Below are 19,510 nucleotides of genomic sequence, written 5' to 3' on the forward strand. Positions count from 1 at the left end.
ACCGAGAAATCAATTATTCACACAGCCTGAGTTAGGACATAAAATGAAATGGTACGTTATCTCCAGTTAAATTTTCTCTCTGTAGTTTTAAGCAGGATATTTGAGCTTCAGCAGTGGGGGATGGGTTGTTGGTGGTGGGTTTTGGTTTTATTGTGTGGTGGTGTTTTGGGTGGGTGTTTTTTTTGTTTGTTTGTTTGTGGTGTGTTTTTTTTTTTTCTTTGAGCAGCGTGATCTTTGTCAACTTAAATGTGTGGAGAATGTGCGGTCTGTGATGCATAGCTGCTGCTGACTAGATGGGAAGAATGACACCTGAATTCTCAAGGCAACTTAGTTCATGTCTGTCCAAGTATGGTGTGAAGCTGAAACCACTAGACTGATGAGGTCGTGGTCCTGGAGCAGACGCAAATGAGTAGAACATAAGTACAAATATGCTTTCAGTTATTGATAAGCTGTTTTACTGTAAGAAAATAGGTCATTGAATAGCAAGAGGCATAAATGTGTTGAACTATATATATTTCAACAAACATGCTTTTTTTCAGATCTAATCTTGGGCTCTCTTGATGTAATGCTGTGAAGTTTTTAAATTTTTTATTTTTTTTAGCTGCCATCCTTTTACCCTGTCTCTGAAAATATGCATCGTGAACGAGTGGCTAACATTAAGGCAGTATATTCTGCATGCTTTGACTCGCATCAGGCAATCCAGATCCTAAAGCAGTATTTGACCTAAGGGAAAAATAGTGCAGCAATTAATTGGAGGCAATACATGAGACTAATGGTCCCTTTTAAGATGTTAGCGGATGCAAAGATGCTTTAGCAAACGTTTGCAGTGAGCAAGAATGTGACAAGTCACTGTCTGTCCTCCTGAAGACCCATCTGTATAGAGATGGAATCATCTTTATTGTCTTCATTCAGTTACCCCGGGCTAGAATGTGTCTCAAGCTCTTGCTGGGATTTAGTACTGTGGCTTCAAGCTGTTTATACTAGGATGGGAGGGAGTAAACTCTGTTCATAGCTGGGCATAACTGGAGAGAGATAAAGGGAGGCAGAAATGGTGTTTGGATTAGGATCCTTTTGCTAGGCAGTGACTTTTATAGCTTTTCAGCTCAGAACTGTCTTATTTGTAATGAACCTTCATTTCCCTGGTGCCATTTCTAGATCTTCTCTAGGACTTATCATTCCATCATCAGTCCCTTTTCTTCCTGATTTTTGTGTTCCATTTTTACTTTTCTGTTAAGAGTCTTTTCCCTGTCCATTTCACTCCAGGTTCCTCATTGGTTTCTAGCTTTATGTCTGTCTCAGTGTTCAGTCCCACGACATAATTCTGTGTTTTCTGGTCTAGGGGTTACTTTTTGACAGTACTTTACATGCCTTATGCTTTTATCTTTGCATTATATTCCTAGTCAGAGGACATGGGTTTGTTGTTTTTGCTGTAGTGTATTATTTTCATTTTCAGAGAAGAAAGGCTTTAGGAGATATGAAGCTATTGTTTGTTAAGCTTTCCAAGATCTAAATACTCTATGGATGATGATGCATTAGTTGTGCCATCTATCAGCCATTTTTAAGTCCTGGGCAAAGAGGAGTGTTACACTTTTCCATGAAGTTCCCATACTAAACTGAATGGAGGAGGGAACTTAATTTTATGTTTAGGCAATAATTCACAATTGTAAATGTTTTTGTAAAAAGCTCTGCCTTAATGTTCCCATATATGAATATACCATACCTTTAAAGATGCAACTAGGAGATGTAGCCAAATAAGAGAATTAGAAAGCTTTCTGTTCTGTTTATTTTACTTTTAGAATTGGCTTAAAAAATTCACTAGAAAGATCTCACTTATTCATTGAACTGAGTAGGTGTTCTGAAACAATTTCAAATCTATTTACAGAACTTAATAGAGATTATATCTGTTTATAGAACTTCACAAGTTTAATGGAAAAACTCCACAAATGTGGTCTTATTCTTTCTTAAATTCTACATAGTTTTTCCTTGAGAGATGTGTTGTTTTCTTTCCTTTTGGTTTTCTCTTACTCTTTATTTTACTAGCCATTGGAATGTGCTAACATTCCTAGCATTGAAGAGAACTAAAAAGTGAATCTAAAGCACTGGAAATGGTCTGTCTTCCTTGTGCTTTATCTATTTACATGAAAAAGACTGGGTTATTGACACTGTATCATATTTATTGTTCCTGGTTCCTGGATCTTGTTGCCATAGTTACATTTGGTAGTCAGAAAGAGTTTTGCTGGGTTCAAAGTTATGCTAATTGACAGTTTCTTAGGGAGAATAATCCCTGAATTTCAGGGAATAATCATTCTTTCTTGCTCTAAAACTTGAGGAAACTTCTTAGCTTTCAACCACAACAACATTACCCCCCACCCCCCAACCCAATACAATACAAAGATTGTATTTAATTTTTCTCAGAGAACATTTTTGTTTGTGAATGCTTTTTGCTGTTTGATCAATCCTCCTCTTGCTTTTCTCATCTTCCCCCCATCTCAGAAAACAATAGCCCTTTTCTGATGCTGGTATAGGTTTTTCTGGAGAAGTGACAGTAATACAATGTCTGTCTTGAGTTTCAAGGTCCTGATTATTGTGGGTAATGCAACCTATTGTCCAAAGAAAGATAAGCAAGGGTTAAGCCCATGGAAAAGCTAAATATTACTACTGATGCACCATTTATCTTTTACTTGCTTTTAAAGTAAATTGACTTGTCTCTTACAAAAGAAACAAACAAAAGCAAATAAAAAACCTCACCAGAACTCTATAGTTTGGTCCTGGGTTTTCTCTCATATTATTATCAAGAAAAGAGAAGCTGGTGTGTGATGTATCTGAGCAGAGACTTTGTAATGAAGATTCATTCTGAGCAACCTGTGGTATGTGGGAATGGTACCAAACAGGAAAGCTGGATCTACAAGACCACAAATGTACAAAATAGGATAAGCTACAGAACTCGTTAATTTAAATTGTTTGAAGATACAATCAAATGACATCTACTTTGAGATTCCAGCTTACATCAGTGTAAACTGATTTGTAGCATGGGAGAGTTTTATCTAGTTTCAAGCAAGGATAAACTATGCCTCCTGCAATTTTTGCTGCCTTACCTATGTAGGTAAAATCCTCTTAGAGTAAAGGCTTTATTGGAGCAGAAATTTAGATTTTATAATGGTAGTGTGTAACAGTACTCAGGCCTTGTACTTCCATCCTGCAGTAGACTAGGGAGAAGAGGAACAGCTGCTAGTCATTTCCTTGTAATGTCTTTGTAATACTTTATATTCAAGGTATTTTAAATTGAGTCTTCTAGATGATTTCCAATGGTTACCCAATTAAAATGTAGAAATTTGGGCACTTCTAAGTCAAAGTTACTAGAAGAACTTCTAGAACTAGATAAACTTTGTCTTTCTCAATGAAAAAGTGATTCAGGGGAAATTACTGCAACTATTGCATTAAACACTTCTGATGAAAGTCTAATTTAAGAGCCTTTAAATGCTTTCTTTGGACTGGTGATAACTAATATCTTTGCAAACGTGGAGTTTTTACTGAGGAGCAAGCCAGTCTTTTGAACATGCCTTCTTGACCAGCCTGTTCAGACAGCTTAGGTTTGTGAAGGGTTAGTAGCTTGTGGCTAGAGCCTAGCACAGGACTGAGCAGGGACTGGGAGTAATTGCAGACTAGCTAAAAATCTTGTGCCACAGAAACTGTTGAGGTTTTTATAGGGAGCTCCCAGGGGCAGAAGTGGGTGGGAAGTTTTGAGATGGTGTATTTAGGAAATGGGGGCTGGACTGAGTAAGTCAGGAGTGATACCTTTGTAAATATTAGCTTGGATCTCCATGGCGGAGGGCAGGTGTTGTCTGGCTGCATTATACTGATGTGCATTCATTTGCCAGGATTGAACTGCCACGCTGCATCTTGAGTTTCTGGATTTTTCTGTGTGCAGTCCACCCTTTAATGCCCTTAATGCCTGCATCCACCCTGTTAAACTTCTGTTTTTAGAGTCCACTTGTCAGACTGCTTCCTGGCAGCCTTGGAGTACGCCATGGAGGAATCGGACTGCCCAAGGAATTCGCTAATGTTGGGGCTTTTCATTTAAAGCTTAGTAACTAGCTAGGAGTGCACAATGTAACTTGCTGAAATCAGAGACATGGTCTAGTGGGTGAGTGAAGTGGTTTAGAGCCAGGAGGGCTGCATTCTATCCCTAGCTCTTCTATTGATTTGCTGCAGCATTACGCATTTCATTTATGCTGTATGAGCCTTTAATGAGACTTTCTTAAACAGAAAAAAAATATGGAGGAGGATAGCAGTGTTCGTTAAATGGGTCCCTTAATAATATTTAAGAGTTTTTATGTCTTTAAGTTTGTAGAATACTGGCAGTCCGTGTCTGTGGAAGTGGCATATGATAAATATATTTTTATTATAATTCACTGTTGTAACTTGATCCAGCAACAGTCGTGTTCAGCCTGTTGAGATTGAGCAGGTTCAAACTGTAGTTTATATGTTCTCAGTGTGAATTCAAAACCTAGTCTCTGTATTCTGTCCTAAAGCTATAGTTCCTTTTTACTATTGTTTAGCATCAATTGTATGCCTGTCTCCCCTTATCACTTGTTCTGAAAGGCAGATTTTCAAAAGTGGATGAATATTCTTAAATTTAGTACCTTATTAATTTAAATTTCCAAGTATTTTTTTCTTGGTAATAACATATGATGTAAAAAATTGTATTGTGTTTTTGCCACTGTTTTCTGTTAGCATTTGCTTGGGAGGGCACTTTTTCTTGCTCTTTCAAAGCAGTGTGCTGTCCATTTGCTCCAAAAAGCTTGTGATTTAGACTCGTATATGAGACAAATGTAGCTTCAGGATGGTGTTAAAATTATCTTGCAGTGTACCAGTCTTCCTCGGCTTAAAATGATACCTTTAGAGAGAACACTTTAGAGACCATTAACAGAATCCTCACATCCTAAAATGTAAGACATTTATTTGAATAAGTACAGTTTATATTTAGCTATGAGGTATTTAGAAAAATTACACCTCCTATAATCAGTGCAAATTTAAGATTAATATCCATTTGCTTCGTTATTTTGTTTGTTGTACTTGCTGCCAACTAAAACTTGTAATCAATTCTCTAATACGTGCATTCTGAATTTAACAGATTTAGTTCAGTCTTGGCCTTTTTTCCCATGTATACTCTAGTGCTGAGTTTTCTTTGCGTATTTACATAAAAATAAACTCTGAAGGCCTTGAGAAAGGACTATACTAAGAATGTCATGTTCCTAAATGCTTGCTTCTTAGGTCTTTAACTGGTGTCATATAAAAATCACAGAGGAATTTGATCATAATATTGTTTTGATTATGTAACAGAAGCACAGTCTTCCTCTTCCTTTTTTGAATGCTGTACTATGCAGTGACTTTTGCCAGAGACTACTTTTTTTTTTTTAAGTAGTATTAAATTACTGATTTTCCACTACTGTGAAACTGTCTTCAGTTAAGCAGATTTTAGAGTTAAATAAGGTTTAAATCATGAGGCCACTGACTGTGTTAAAGTTGTGGAGATAGGGTTGAAACTTTCCTGAAGTTTAACAGTGTTAGAGTTGGGTATTTTAAGTCAAGCACATCTTTTGTCCCTGAGTTTGGCAGCAGCTAAATTGTGCTATATCTATTTCTACTCCTTCAGCGAATTGCAGGCATTTTTAGCTTTATTTTATGCCTCAGTTGAACATACTATATTTTTTTGGAGTGGGGGTAAGGGAAGAGAAGGAAAGAACCAGGCTCTGAATGCTCGGGCATGATACAATAAGCTGTAGAACACTGCTAATGAAGAATTATTACTGACTTCAAATAGGTGCTCAGTAGCTTCCTGATTTGAATGCTCTGTGCCTGGTAGCTGCTTTGAAAAGGTGGATGGGTTATATGTATCATGGTGAGCTTCTGCTAGCGAGACTATAGCCATTAGTGCAACATTACATGGAACATAACTTTGAGAACATGTTTGACTCTTCCATATGGCAATGCTCAGCTTAATTTCTGGAATGTTGTAGTTGCATATAAATAGAGTCTATCAACCTGTAATTAACATGTTGCTTTTTCCCCTACCCACTTTATAATTTTTTTTATGAATATATGTGTGTGTTTATTATATTCCACAGGAAAGAAATCAAAACATTAATTGAATAAAAACGTCAACCTACTGATGTTTTCAATATAAAGTGTTAATGTATAACTTACTATCTAGATTTACAGTGTTCTGTTCATAGTCACGTGCTTCAGAAATTGTTTTGTGTGGCCGGCTGGTCATTTTCTAAGCCTGTTACGAAGGTCATACTGTCTGTCTGCTGGTAGAGAGAGCCTGCTGCAGTACTTAAGTTATGGGCTAAGTTTATATTGCACGATTTTGATGCACGATTATATGATTATGCAGGAAGCTACAGTGTGATTCATGAGATCCAGTTTTGTAGTGCCTGTGATGCTATTGAAGCTGGTGGTATGGTTATGGCTTTGCATTATGACATTATTTCCCAAACCAATTTTTCTTCCTTTTAAAATATTGCCAGTGTATATTCTTATCCCAGCTGATATTGAGGATCTGGTTGTGTCCTTAAATTGGCATTAAATTTACGTTTTGGGGTCAGAGTATTAAATTCTGAAAAGAGGAGTCATAAGGTGGAAACTTATACTGCTAGCTCATGTTGAATACAAACCCCTTCTTGGACAAATTGCACAAGGTTTTGATACGTGGATGTTTCATTCTGCTACGTAAGGTTCCCAGAAAGTAAGTGAACTAACACCATAAATAATCAAGAACATGCCATCACAAAATATTCTGTGGTGTATTTATTTTCAAAAATATAATTCAATTTTAGTAATTTATGATTCTTCTTTTATGCTGTGGTATTCCATAAAAGTAGTGAAGTCTTCATAATATGAGACCTTGCTACAGTTCAATCATTAAATCTTTGCTGAGAAGTGTGGTAAGAATTCCACATTATTAGTAGGAATTATTGAGTTTGGCTAATTGTATGGCTCTGTCATACATTTGTCTGCCTTTACTCTGTATACCTTCTGGACCAAAGACCAATTCCACTTCTCTTTTGTAGTTGTCTGCCACTGTGTAATATGCCCCTCTTAAAGGGAGATGGGGCAAAACAGCTGGACTCCCTTAAAATAAATGTTGGCAGAGGAAAATGACCACATATTGTCCTGCTCTGGATGCTATGCAGATTTCTTTCCTGTCTGGGAAATAGATTTCTACATTCTTGAAGGTATTCAAAAGACGTGTAGATGTGACACTTAGGGACCGGTTTAGTGGTGGACTTGGCAGTGCTGGGTTGATGGTTGGACTTGATCTTAAAGGTCTTTTTTCCAGCCTAAATGATTCTGTGATTTTTATCTGGTTTATGTGGGTCATTGCTGCAGACTTCTAGTGAAGCATCAAAGTACAACTCTATGAGTTCGTGATGTGTCTGTTATACTTGCTCTTAATATTCATTTAGCACTTCTGGGAAAAAAGTGCTCAAGAATTATATTAAACTTTTTTCAACTTATGTTGTGAACAGTTGAAGCTTACAGAATGCATATTTGCTATAAACCTGAGAAATATATTGCTACCCCCGATACATATGATCTTCTGTGATCATGTAATGCAGTGAGAGCACCACCAAAAAGGCTTTACGTCTTGCCTTGTTTGATACATGTGACAAAGGCAGACATGGGGAAGTGTTACTGGTAAAACGAATGAGGGGAGTTTGGCAATTCTTTCCTGTTCTAGAAGCTATGGCTATGCAACTTAAATATAAACCCCAGACCATTTTTCTCAGCAAATCTGGTATATAATATATATGGATATAAATATATTCTGGTACTTTCTTATCTGTAAACGTAATAGTTTTATGAACATGTGCTTATTTGTAGTCTGTACAACCTGCAGTCAAATTCAGTACCATTAAATTAATTGGTGTTTAATGAGCAAGTTCCATTTGGCAGACAGCAATATGTTTTCGGTTAACAGCATAAAAGGATGGGTTTCTCTGTACTCTTCATTTATAATTATATCTTTGCCATCGCAAAGTGCCTGTGTACATACATACAAATACCCAGTATGTAAAAAATAAATGTAATTGGCTCACAGATTTTCAGGAGATTCACAAGTAATTTTATCTTAAGTTGTTGGGGTTTTTTCTCTAGAATGCATTAATCACATATATGTGAGTGTGTACATATGAATGCCATGAAATGATCTACACAACAGATCTAGAATAGATCAGGTATAACAAAAAAATAGGGAGTGAGGAAAAAAGTATATTTTTAAAAATTAATGATAATGTGAATTGCAGTATGTATTTTTAAATAGGGATATAAGATAAAATGTTCAGCCAGATTTTGGAAATGACAGGTGTGCAGTTATGTGGAAAAAGTACATGTAGTATGTAGCTGATGTGATTGGGATTCAGGGGTTTGTTATGTAAGAGAGCTCAGGGATTTGTTATGTAATAAATGCTTCAGATGTGGTCACAACTGCAGTGGAGGTGACGTTTTTAAATAAGACACATAATTGTACACCACATTGCAGAATTTTTTTTGTGTGTTGCTCTTTCCTGAACAAAATCACTAACTAGCAATGAAACTAAGTAGTAGAAAACTTCTTTTAAAGACTAGCTTCACGTATTTGAGTTTTATTGTAATAACAGCAACTTACTTTGGTTAGAAATATCCATATATGATTATATAGCAAATATATCTGTAATTATGTAACTATATATTATGCTTAAACTGAAGGAGCAGGTTATAAGGAGGAGTTGTTCAGAAATCCACTGGACATGGTTTGCCTTTAGTACAAGCCTGTTATCTGTTTATGATTTAATCCTTTGTCTGCTATCAATGGACCAGACCTAACCCAAGGATGTCTGTGTAGCCCACAGATATGTAATCTGTCTAATTAACACCATTGTATTTGTTGACTCATGGAGCAAGTTAAGGTCTAGGGCATGTCTTACTTTGTGTTATGTTAAAGATGTAAAGCTGCAAAAAAGATCTTGGGTGGCTCTCATCTTAATAGGGCATAGGATTCTCAGAAAGCTTCTTGAACCAGTAAAGATTGGGGTTTGGGCTTTTCTAAAACTCCCACCCTGCAGTGTCCAAATCCGTTGTTAGTGATTTGATACAATTGCAAATGTCAAACTGTTCCTCAGATTTTGAAGCAACTGTAATCCAATGCAGATGTGTTTTGAGTTGTTTCCTGGGAAACTTAGTTGAAATAAAATAAATTCCATTTGGCTTTCTGTGACTATTTAAGGCAGAAAGTTCCATAATGTTGGAATCCAAAAGCATCTTATCTTAGCCAGGTGACCTGAGTCTTAGTTTATCTAGGCATTTCTTAATTATGTCTAGCCAGGCATAAGTGAGCATTTTCTATTGGTTCTTTGTCTCAGACTAATAACGGGAATAGGGGAACTACTTACCCGCTCCCTGTAAGTCAGTGGAAGTTGGTGTTAATGAGGGAAATACAGTGCGGAACTGTGATGGAGTCCACTGCAGTTTTCCTTAGGGTATTAATTACTTGCTAGACAGGACTTATATTTGCTGATGGTGCCTTAGGGCGTGTTTGCACAAGCAATTAGGTCTCCTCTCCCCTCTAAACACGAACCAAGCCATGCAATTAACTTCACACTGACAGCACTTCTCTGCTGTCCATTCTGACTGTGCTGGGAAAGTCTATGAGGGCAAGACATTGGAAGAGCCAGCCTCTAAGGGAGTGTGTCCTTCCTGTGTGCTAGTTTGTAGCTGGGAGGTGGTACTGTGTAGGTGCCTCTGTGACATGATGTTTCTGTTCCTGCCTTGTAGGAAGTCAGGCAGGTTATTCTCCAGGAGCAACAGCGCTGAGAAAGAACAGTGATGTGGTCCATGGTGGTTTTGCCAGGCTATGCAGGTTTGCCAGTTGAGAACAGTGATGATCAATCTTTTCTCCTGTTTTCTCTTCTAGTTTAAAGTTTAGTGATGATGTGTTGAGAGGTGGCAATTAGAGAGAAATTATTCTCTCTCTGAGCTGACATGTGCCTGTCTCTGTCCTAACCAGGCAACAAAAGTTGGCTGGTGTGCTTGCTAGTCTGTGGCTAGGGCCAGTTGTGCAATGCAGAGATACCTTCCTTTGTACTTAGTGTTTGTGTAGTTGTGCTTCATTCTACTGCTGTGACCCCATCTCTAGGATTACTGGTTATGGTTAACATGGTAAGGACTGGTCAGCTATGCAATGGAACTGCTTTGTTGAATGAGCAGGAAAGATGGTGTCTTGGTTGTGTGTCCTAGTCAAGGGAATGAAATCTCTGCTGGAAGTTACAGTCGCAGTGTGAAGATGTTTTGCCAGGGAAGTTATCCAACCATATGCTGCAAGTCCTCTAGGAATAGTTTTCATGTCTTGGTAAGATCTAAGAAGCCAGTTCTGCTTTCAGATTTGTGCTTTTATAAGCATGAGAAGTATGAAAATTTTCAGGTAGCATTTTATAATTCTATGCCAGTTTACTCAGTGCAGATACTGGAAGAGACCCTGTCACAGGAGAGTATATATAGGGTATAAGTAAATATTTCAGGTTTGACATTCCTATACGTGTGTTTGAATACCCTCTTTCAGTTAAAGTATGTGTCTTAACTTCAGGCACGTACTCTAGCTCTACTAACACTAGATGGGGTCTAGGTACACAATTAAGTAAGTGTTCCACTGAAACTGCACTAGATCACCTAATTTCTCAGTCTAAGACTGTTACTTATGTATGTATTATTACATCATAAAATACTTTAATATTATGTGGAACAAACTTTTTTTCATTCAAAGTAAGAATACAGGCACTGCTTCCATTCCTTGTAGCTAGAAAAAAGGCAGGGCATGAAGTATTAATTTACTTTAAGTTTTTACAGGATAGGTGATAGGAAAATGAAAAGTTCTGATTTTTCTAAAGCACTTGACTTTTCTAGTGCATAGTGGAAAATAGCTATAAGGCACATACTTTTTTATAGCAAACGTTCAAAAGTTATCCCAACCTTTAACTTCATAAATAGAATAATTTTTCTGTTATGCATTTTATGTATACAATTCTACTTTCTGGAAAGAGGCCTTCAGCCACTGAACAGTGGATAATTTAAAATAAATTGAACACATTTTTATTTAATGTACAGCACATACTCTGTACAATGTACTATTTTTGGAAAATGTAACTGAAAATATCAGTACCAATTTCCTGTCCATATAAACTGAGGAATTTAAGGATAAATAAAACAACTCTGTAAATTGTCTTTCAGTGTTGTTGTGTACTATAGCCATAACTAGTTAGATGTTTGTGCACCAGGAAAAGTACATAATAGGATTACCAGAATAAAATTTTTTAGCATGTTTTCCAATTTGGTTTGATGTCTGACAGCCAACACTGAAGTGGAATCATTAAACAGTGCTGCTGCTGAGCAATGTATATCAGTGTTGTACTGACATGGCTTCATTTTGATTTGTATAGAGGGAGCAACTGTATGTAAGTGTGATAAGGAGCTCCAATCTTCTGTTAGACACTGTTCAGTTGGCAGTGTCTTCTGAGCCTAGAGAAGTAAATTGGCCACTTCTAACCTTGAAAACATACAGAATGATCTGGTAGCAAAATTCAGTATGGTATTGCTGCAAGTTGCATGGATTTGTGGGTGGTCAGCCACAGGGTAATAATAGCAGTACTGCTTTTCTTTACAGCAGTGCCTCAGCATGTTGAATAAATTTAATTTATATTTCAGTTCTAAATACATTATCACTTTTGACCAAAAATAAAGATCGTAAATAAAATTAACTTCCTTTACTAGAAATTAAGTATGTAGCCTCTCCTTATTTAAAGAACGTTATGTTTGAGTTTTTCTGGTATTGGTGGGACACTGATTCTCCAGTCTGAAATTATTATTCTGAAAGTCAACATCATTGCTCAGATGCACTGTTTCAGTAGTGCTAAAAAGTTCTTTTGACACCTTTCTTTCTTTCTTTGGTATTGTAACAACAAAACAGTATACATAGCAGGCGATACACAGTCAAGTTAGTCAGCTGCTTGAGCAGCTGGACAGCTATCTTTTTGAAATAGAGACCTGACCTTAAATACTTGGCTGTGTTTGACTTAAGAGAGTTGCTAAGAGGCAGGTAGACAGTACAGGCAGATTGTCAGAAGCACCCAGGGTACCAGTGAAGTATGTCATATCAATCTGGCAGTCAAAGTTAGGGGGTTTTCTCCTTAATGCTCACAACTAGGATCCTGGAAAGGGCTATACAACCATAAAATCACTAGAATTCTTAAGTAAAGTGTGTGGGTTGTAGATACAACAAGTTTACTCTCTGTGCATTTATAAGCCAGTCTAAATTTGATTGTACCCTGGAAGAGTTCCTTAGGTGTCTTGCTGCAGCTCCGTCTTTGCTGGCACACTAATTAATCTGAAAGTGAATTATCGGAGACAGAACCTAGAAACTCCAGTTGGTTTCTTCAAAAGCATTTTCTGCTTATTAGCAGATATGCTTTACAACTTACTGGTCTTTCTTCTGTGTAGCTCTGCAGGAGGTTTCCCAGTCTGAAGTACAGCCTTATAATGGTTAAAAAAATTTAAATTAAATTTACTTTATTACAGTTGTTGGTTTGCCACTTTAAGTATTAAGAAGAGAATAAGCTTTGGGGATACGCCTTTCTTTTTCCTCTGTTTCAGGTACAAATGCCCAAAGCCTTTAAGTACTTATATTGAGTATCCATTTTTTAAACTTGATTTGCACCCCTCTTGCAAGTCCTGCTAAGCATGCTTTTATTAAAGAATTATAAATATGTTTATATAACTTTGGAAATACATATTCTAAATACATATGTAACTTGAGAAGACTGCTTGTTTCCTGGCTTGCTATGTATGCCTCTATTCTTTTCATCTTTCCATTTCAGTGTCTCATTTTATCAGATGTCTAAAGTAATGCTCTGTATTTACGATGAGCACACTGCTTACCCTTCCAGAGGATTTCATTGAATTCAAAAGAACTAGTCACAGTAGTAAGCAGTGTGCTGAGCTTCTCTTTGTACACATAAATTATGAGATCTACAGCATTGGCTCAACATTTTTATCTTCTCTGTAGGACATAGCATGTGGCTTTAGCACCACATATTAAGTAATGGTGCTACCTTCTGCCTGCGGAGAAGGCTTTATTCAAGATACCTATGTGTTTTACTCCATCTGCCTTCAAGGCAATACCATTGGAACATGAAAGTAAGGAATCACATGAATATTAAAATACCAGCTCTTGATATGACAGGTGCTGTAGCTTATGTACATAGTATGGTACTTACAGAGTCTGAAAGCTATTTTTACATGAAAATGAACGTTGACTTTGTTGGCTGCTGACAGATTAAGGCTATTTTAAGTGGAGAATTTTTCAGTTTGGTGGCTTTTTTCCAGAATAGTGTTAACTCTTGATTTGCCACAGGAGACTAGAAGACAAAAGTTTGTTCTGATGCTAAGTTTCAGTGTGAGAGTTGGGCACATCCCTGCTAAACCCTGTTTACATGATGTTGAGGAAACAGTTCACATCTTGTCATGAATATCACAATGGTTGACATTGCCAGAGGTGAGATGTTTTAATTTCACTGGTAGGATGACAGCACTCTTTTGTAACTCATCCATTTACCCATCCATTTAAGCACAGCTGAGAGCCAGCAATTATGTTTTAACTATGTCAATTTACAGAAAGGTGGTAAGCTTTAATGAAATCACCTCACTGCTTCAGAATTGAAAGTTACTGTCTCAAGGTTTGCTGGCTGCTTTACCACAACTTTTTAAGGTTATGGATTATGTTCCTGTGATTCAAAAGGAATTTTTCTTTTCTTTCTTCCACGTACCTCCCCCCTCCTCAAGACATGAGATGCTTCTCATTTACCTGATGAGAACTATGATGCATTAGGTTGTTTTTGTTCTTGACCACTGAATGAAAATCTTCCCTGATAGTTTCAGGCAAGTTATGTAGCTATACTCAGGTAAGTGACAGCTGAAGATTGCTAATCCTTGCTCCTAGCTTAGTGCTTATTAATTGACATGACAAAGCTCTTAACATAAACAGACTGATTTGCACATTCAGCTGTTAAAATTTATTTGGTCAGTCATTACAGAGAAGAATTACTTCTGCATAGTAATAGTGCATATTCAGTAAATTAATTGAAAATACAAACTCATACTTCTCTTAAACCTGTAGAGTCATAAAAATTATGTATTAATTCCTTCCTCTAAGCAACTCAAATGAGAAAGCAGTATATGCTAGGTATAAACATATCTTTGGTATGTTTTCATCTTGTTAAGGAGAGGCTTTTGGAATTTGCAATAGAGGATTTTACATTAAATCTAGATCAAACCCAGCATGTTTAGTTTTACCAGACCCTGGAATAATTTTCTTGAATAACTAGCTTAAACTTTCAGGTTTTGATAGGTACTGATCTGAGAGCAATGTTTTCTGGACAGAATCTGGAGAACTGCTCCTTGTCTATGAAACAAAGGTAAATGATCTGTGACAATTTTAAAATGCTTTCAATAGCATTTTATACGAAAAGTTCTATGAAGATAGGCAGCATTCCACAAGAGATTGGAGAATTTGCAGTTGGTCTTTTGATCTAAACTTTTAAGATTACACTATTCATTTTGGTGGAAAAAATTGTAGTCTGCTTAAAACTAAATAAATATGTTTGATAATGTAAACTGATTTATTACAAGGATGCATCTGCTTGGTTAAGAGAGCTGTATTGAACAGGAAGAGAAGACTGTGCCAAGTCCTTGCCTACTGTGAGGATAAAAACTGTGTAGGAATTGCCTGATGTTAATTTGCTGAAAAATTAATTCTACACAATGTGTCCCTAGAAGAAGTACTGCTTAGATGTTTGAGTAACGGCTCTGGAGCATGTTTGCCTATTAGCTTGTGGAGGAAAAAGTGTGCATTTTTCCTCTCAGCAATATATTTTGAACAAAACAGTTTACACAGTTGGACTCTCAGCAGGGAGAAAGTCAGAGGACTGACATGTTATTGTAATAATGGCAAGGTCAGCAGTGAGATCTGTAGTGCAGCACAACTGAAAGATTAATACCATACAAATCTATTTTTAGCATGAAGCATAAGATAATCTGCCTTTGGCTGTAGAATATGTTAGTAAAGATTGTAAAATTAAGGGCCTGGTTAGCTGTGAAGTTTCTAACAAGAGGGATCATATTTAACTGATGAACAGATAAAGTTTTGCAGAGATTAGCCTCATCATTTAATTGTGAAGATTTCTATCAGTTGAAGTACTCTGTATGAAAAATACATTTAAAAAGTACTTGTACTTGGTTGTCTGCTCTTTATTTAGGAAGAATGGTCTTAAATTTTTTGTAGCTTTTAAATATATATCATGTTGAATACATCTAGGTATGGGCAACCTATGGTTCTTGTATGGCTGTCATTAGTATATTTGGGAACATACATGCTGGATCTGCAAAAGAAGCTACATTTTTACTTAAGTAATTGAGATTTTTGTCATAAACCCATTAACTGTAAAGGAAACAGTAAATTCAAAAGTATCAGATCCATGGAAACTACATTTACGTAGAAAATGGAAACTTTCTTTCAACAGTACCCTTCCAAAGACCTGTTGATTTGATTTTGCAGGTTCATATTTCTTTTTTAAACCCCTATTGATATGTACTTAGTTGGGGCCAGACTCTCTGGAAGGTTAATCAGTCTTAGAGGAATTCCAGGCTGGTCTTGTTTTTTCTCCCAGCTGAAAGTGTGTCATGACCTCAGACTTCATTTAGACTGAATTAGGCAAACCAGAACTGATTAATGGAGCTATGCTCCATCATTTGGCAGCTCATCTAGAATACTGTTTTTGACATATATCCCAACGGTAGCTTAGAGAAGGGCTAAACAGTGAGATACAGAACTTGCCAAAAGTGGTTTTGAGGTAGAAATTCATGGCCATTCTTCAGTATTGAAGATTCTCACGCTTTCACAAAGACAACTGTTAAGATGCTTTACTGAAGTCAGTCTCAGTGTTTCTTTTAACAGATTTGTAGTGCTCCAAGTGTATATAAAATTTTCCTTTATGGTGAAGCTGTCTCAGGAAGCTAGTTCCTGGCCTTTGTTCCTATGCCACTGTGACCTTGACTGTATCACAGGGGCTGCACTAGGTTGTGAGACCTATCTGTGGTTAGAAAAAAAAAAAAACAAAAACAAAAAAGAGGAAAAACTCTTAGTTGACAGAGAAAAGTTTTGTGGGAAAGCTCTGCTTTGAGGGGCAGCTGTAAAGGTTAATTAGCTGAGTTAGGCAGAAGGGAATGACTATCGCACACATCTTTATCTTTCTTCTGTTGGCTGCTGCAGCAGTGATACTCCAGCCACACACCTTCTTGTGAGTATTAAAATAACAAGTGCATGTTGTTTGTACTTTGGATGTGATAGTTTATAGCATATTTTAGTAACTACAATTGGGCTTTTTAAGTATTACACAAGAGATCAATTAATTTGTTTCTTCACTTATGACTGTGCAGCAATTGGGGCTGTATCTTACGTATTTCTGATGCAATGCAACTGTCTACTGACCATTCCTTATGTGCTAATGCAGATAACTAATTAGACCTGTGTCCTGTTGACGTATTGTGATTAATAGAGCAATGAAGGACAGACAATGTGAATGTGCTGTAACTGGAGTCATGTGAACCTGTGAAGTTTTACCTACACAGACCTGATCCAGTGCAGTTTCCCTGATGTTTTGGGACTTGACCCCACACAGGCCATAAAAGAGTTTGATGCATTGAGTAGGATGTCAGTTTGTTGCATTCCTATTCCTTTTTTCCCTGCCCCCAAAACATGATAAACAAAAGGCTTACTTGAAAAGGGGTTCTGCTCAGTATAAGTTCCTATACAGCTTTCTTCATTGTCCATGTCTGTCCACATGTGATAACTAATTTTAAAATTTAGTTTACATTTTTGCTAATATACTTGTTTTTATTTGTTATGTCTCGTTTTCTTAGCTGTTGCTAGAGATCAGATATCATCTGATGCCTTCACTGGGTCTTGCACTTGAGAGAGAATAAGTGATGGGGGTCAGGACAGCATTTGAATTTGTCTTTTGCTTAAACTTATTCTGAAGAATACAGAGGAGGAGCAACTTCTGAGTTTTTAAGCCTGACTTGGTTAGTTTTCTTCAGTCTTGTTTAGTTTCACTTGTTTACAATTAAGCATTTTCTTCAGCTGACAAATTCAGTGTGCTCCTTAGAAGAAGTTTGGCTAGTGTTTTCACCTGCTGGTGCTTCCTCCTTCCTTTTTTGTAAAAAATTCTCCAATACTGGGAGCTGAACTTAGCAGTTTATGAATACTGGCAGCTAATGGGCTACATGATAGTCTCTTTTCATTCTAATAGTTGATTCTGTTATCCTTTAAACAGTTGATTCTATTTCCCTTTTAAATCTTATGTATACCAAATATACCAGGGTGGGGTGGGGGGAAGCTATTTGAGGGCAGTTAGGAATATACATGTATATTGTTTTCTCATCTGCATATTAGGTGTATTAAAACTGATCATGAGTTCTTGTTTTTCTTTGGAGTTTTGACATTAAAAAAAATAAATCCCAAAGATTTCCTTGCCCAGATTCCCACTTGAGGAAGTATATCAGAGAAAAATCTTTGGATAGTAGTTGGCGTGACTGATATGAAATTAGATCACTTGCAATACTGCTGACATTGATTGAGAGGTTTGAAGTGAGGGATGGAAAAATCTTATTTGATCAAGATTAATACTTTTTTCAACCAATGCTCCTGAGATTCATATACATAATTTGTTCCCTGTAAAGCTGCTTATAGAAAACTGAAGAGCCAAATCATGACTTGCTGAAGTCTGTAAGAATTCTGGACACACGGGTCTTTGAAAGCTACACAATGGTCTTAGAAGACTCCTAAAACTTTTAAATCTGCAACCTTAATTCAGCTGAAACTTCGCTAACATTTTAAGATGCTGAAAGCGTTTAGTATTATGGATGCATAGCTTTGTCTTAAATATCCCCTTTTCTCATTGCACTGGGAAAACTGAAGTGGAAAGTAAACTTTCAAATGCTTGGAAATGATTCATGTTTTTAACTGGAAACCCACCCACAGTTTTCCCAAAGCACAAATGCAGGTCAGTGAATCTTAATGCTCTCTTAATCTTAAAGAGAAGGGAGCTTCAAAAATTGCCAAGGATATGGTTTGGAATCTGAGTGGAAATACTTACTTCACTCAGTGTTGATGAAGTTAAATCTGGTGTATTTGGCATGTAGTCAAGAACTTTCAAATACAGTGTTAATATTGAAGTTTTCCAAAAGCAGATTTGGTTGTAGGTTTTTTTCTGCAACAGCCAGAGTCACATGAGACTACTTATGTAAGTCTTGGATAACATGTACCACCTCCAACTCCAAACCAAAATTTTTACATCATATACCATATTTTTATCTTTTGATCTGAATGTTACTGTTGCATATAGCAGAAAGTGTGTATTAACCTTGATAATAAAATTAATTCTTTTATTTCTTTGTGTATTATGAAAATAGGACAGGTTTTGCTGACTGCATGAAAATGCTCAAATACTGTCATTATCAACATTACTAACTTTCAACAAATGCCTAATTAAAATCGTGGTAATTCTTTCTTTAAAGAGGATTTTGCATCTCTCTTTGTGGACTTCCTGATATTTGGAAATCCTAAGTACATCCACAGCTCTTACGTACGTGCTTCATCTTCTTTCCCAATACCCAGTGCTTTCTCAAAGCACACTGGATTTTCCATGTGTGTTGGTAGGAGCAGTGTACGTACAGCAAATAAGCAAACACTGATGATGGTGGAAATGTTAGGTCTGCTATATGTGTGGTTTGAAGTGCCTGGGCCCTCACTTCTGTGAGGCAAATAATTGGCCATGCAACTCCCTGTGAGTTTTAATATATTTCTCTGTTAAACAAAGACGAAACAGATGTAAGCAGGAAAAGGATTCTTCTGAGTGTGCTGCATTTCCATTGAAAAATAGACCATGTTCATGGCTGGTGACCATGATGACCAGACAAATTATAGCAATAATACATCCTCAGAAGATAATAGTCCATTATAAACCATGGGTTTTTTGAACCCTTGCTGTCAGAGAGGTTTACAATGTTTAATCCAAACCTCTTTGCTTCCACTGGAATTCTACCAGGGTTGGGACTACTTGTCTGCTAAGACCAGGAGCTCAGAAGGCTTCTGTTAGTTCCACAGCTGTAATACCAACAATGAGAATTCTGTTGGTACCTTCAGTGCAGATAAATCAATTTTGTAACTGAAAATCAATGGTGACTTTAAAAAGGCCTTTGCTTAATCCATGATTAGCATTAACCACAAATTTTACTGTGGCAGTACTGCCAGTCTGCACTATTAAATGTTTCTTTTAACAGCCAGCTGACCTAACTGGCATATTTGGGTTAAACAAATTTGGGAGTGGAGAGTGGTAGTTGCAAGTAATTGGACGTACTT

At 36.8% G+C, this 19,510-nt stretch overlaps 1 protein-coding gene across 7 annotated transcripts in view; it reads left to right on the forward strand.

The window, feature by feature from the left end:
- The window catches only part of ARVCF (ARVCF delta catenin family member), a 290,531-nt gene that overhangs the window by 43,946 nt on the left and 227,075 nt on the right, over positions 1-19,510 (forward strand). The window contains exon 1 of one of the 7 annotated variants that reach the window (XM_080373945.1): positions 1-5,879. This exon is cut by the window's left edge and continues 23,087 nt beyond it. The exons of the other annotated variants lie outside the window; for them this stretch is intronic. The gene's annotated coding sequence lies outside the window, so the exon portion shown is untranslated. The remainder of the gene's footprint in view (positions 5,880-19,510) is intronic. 7 annotated transcript variants of the gene reach the window in all.

Source organism: Falco punctatus, assembly GCF_963210335.1.
Source record: "Falco punctatus genome assembly, chromosome: 1".
NCBI lineage: Eukaryota > Metazoa > Chordata > Aves > Falconiformes > Falconidae > Falco > Falco punctatus.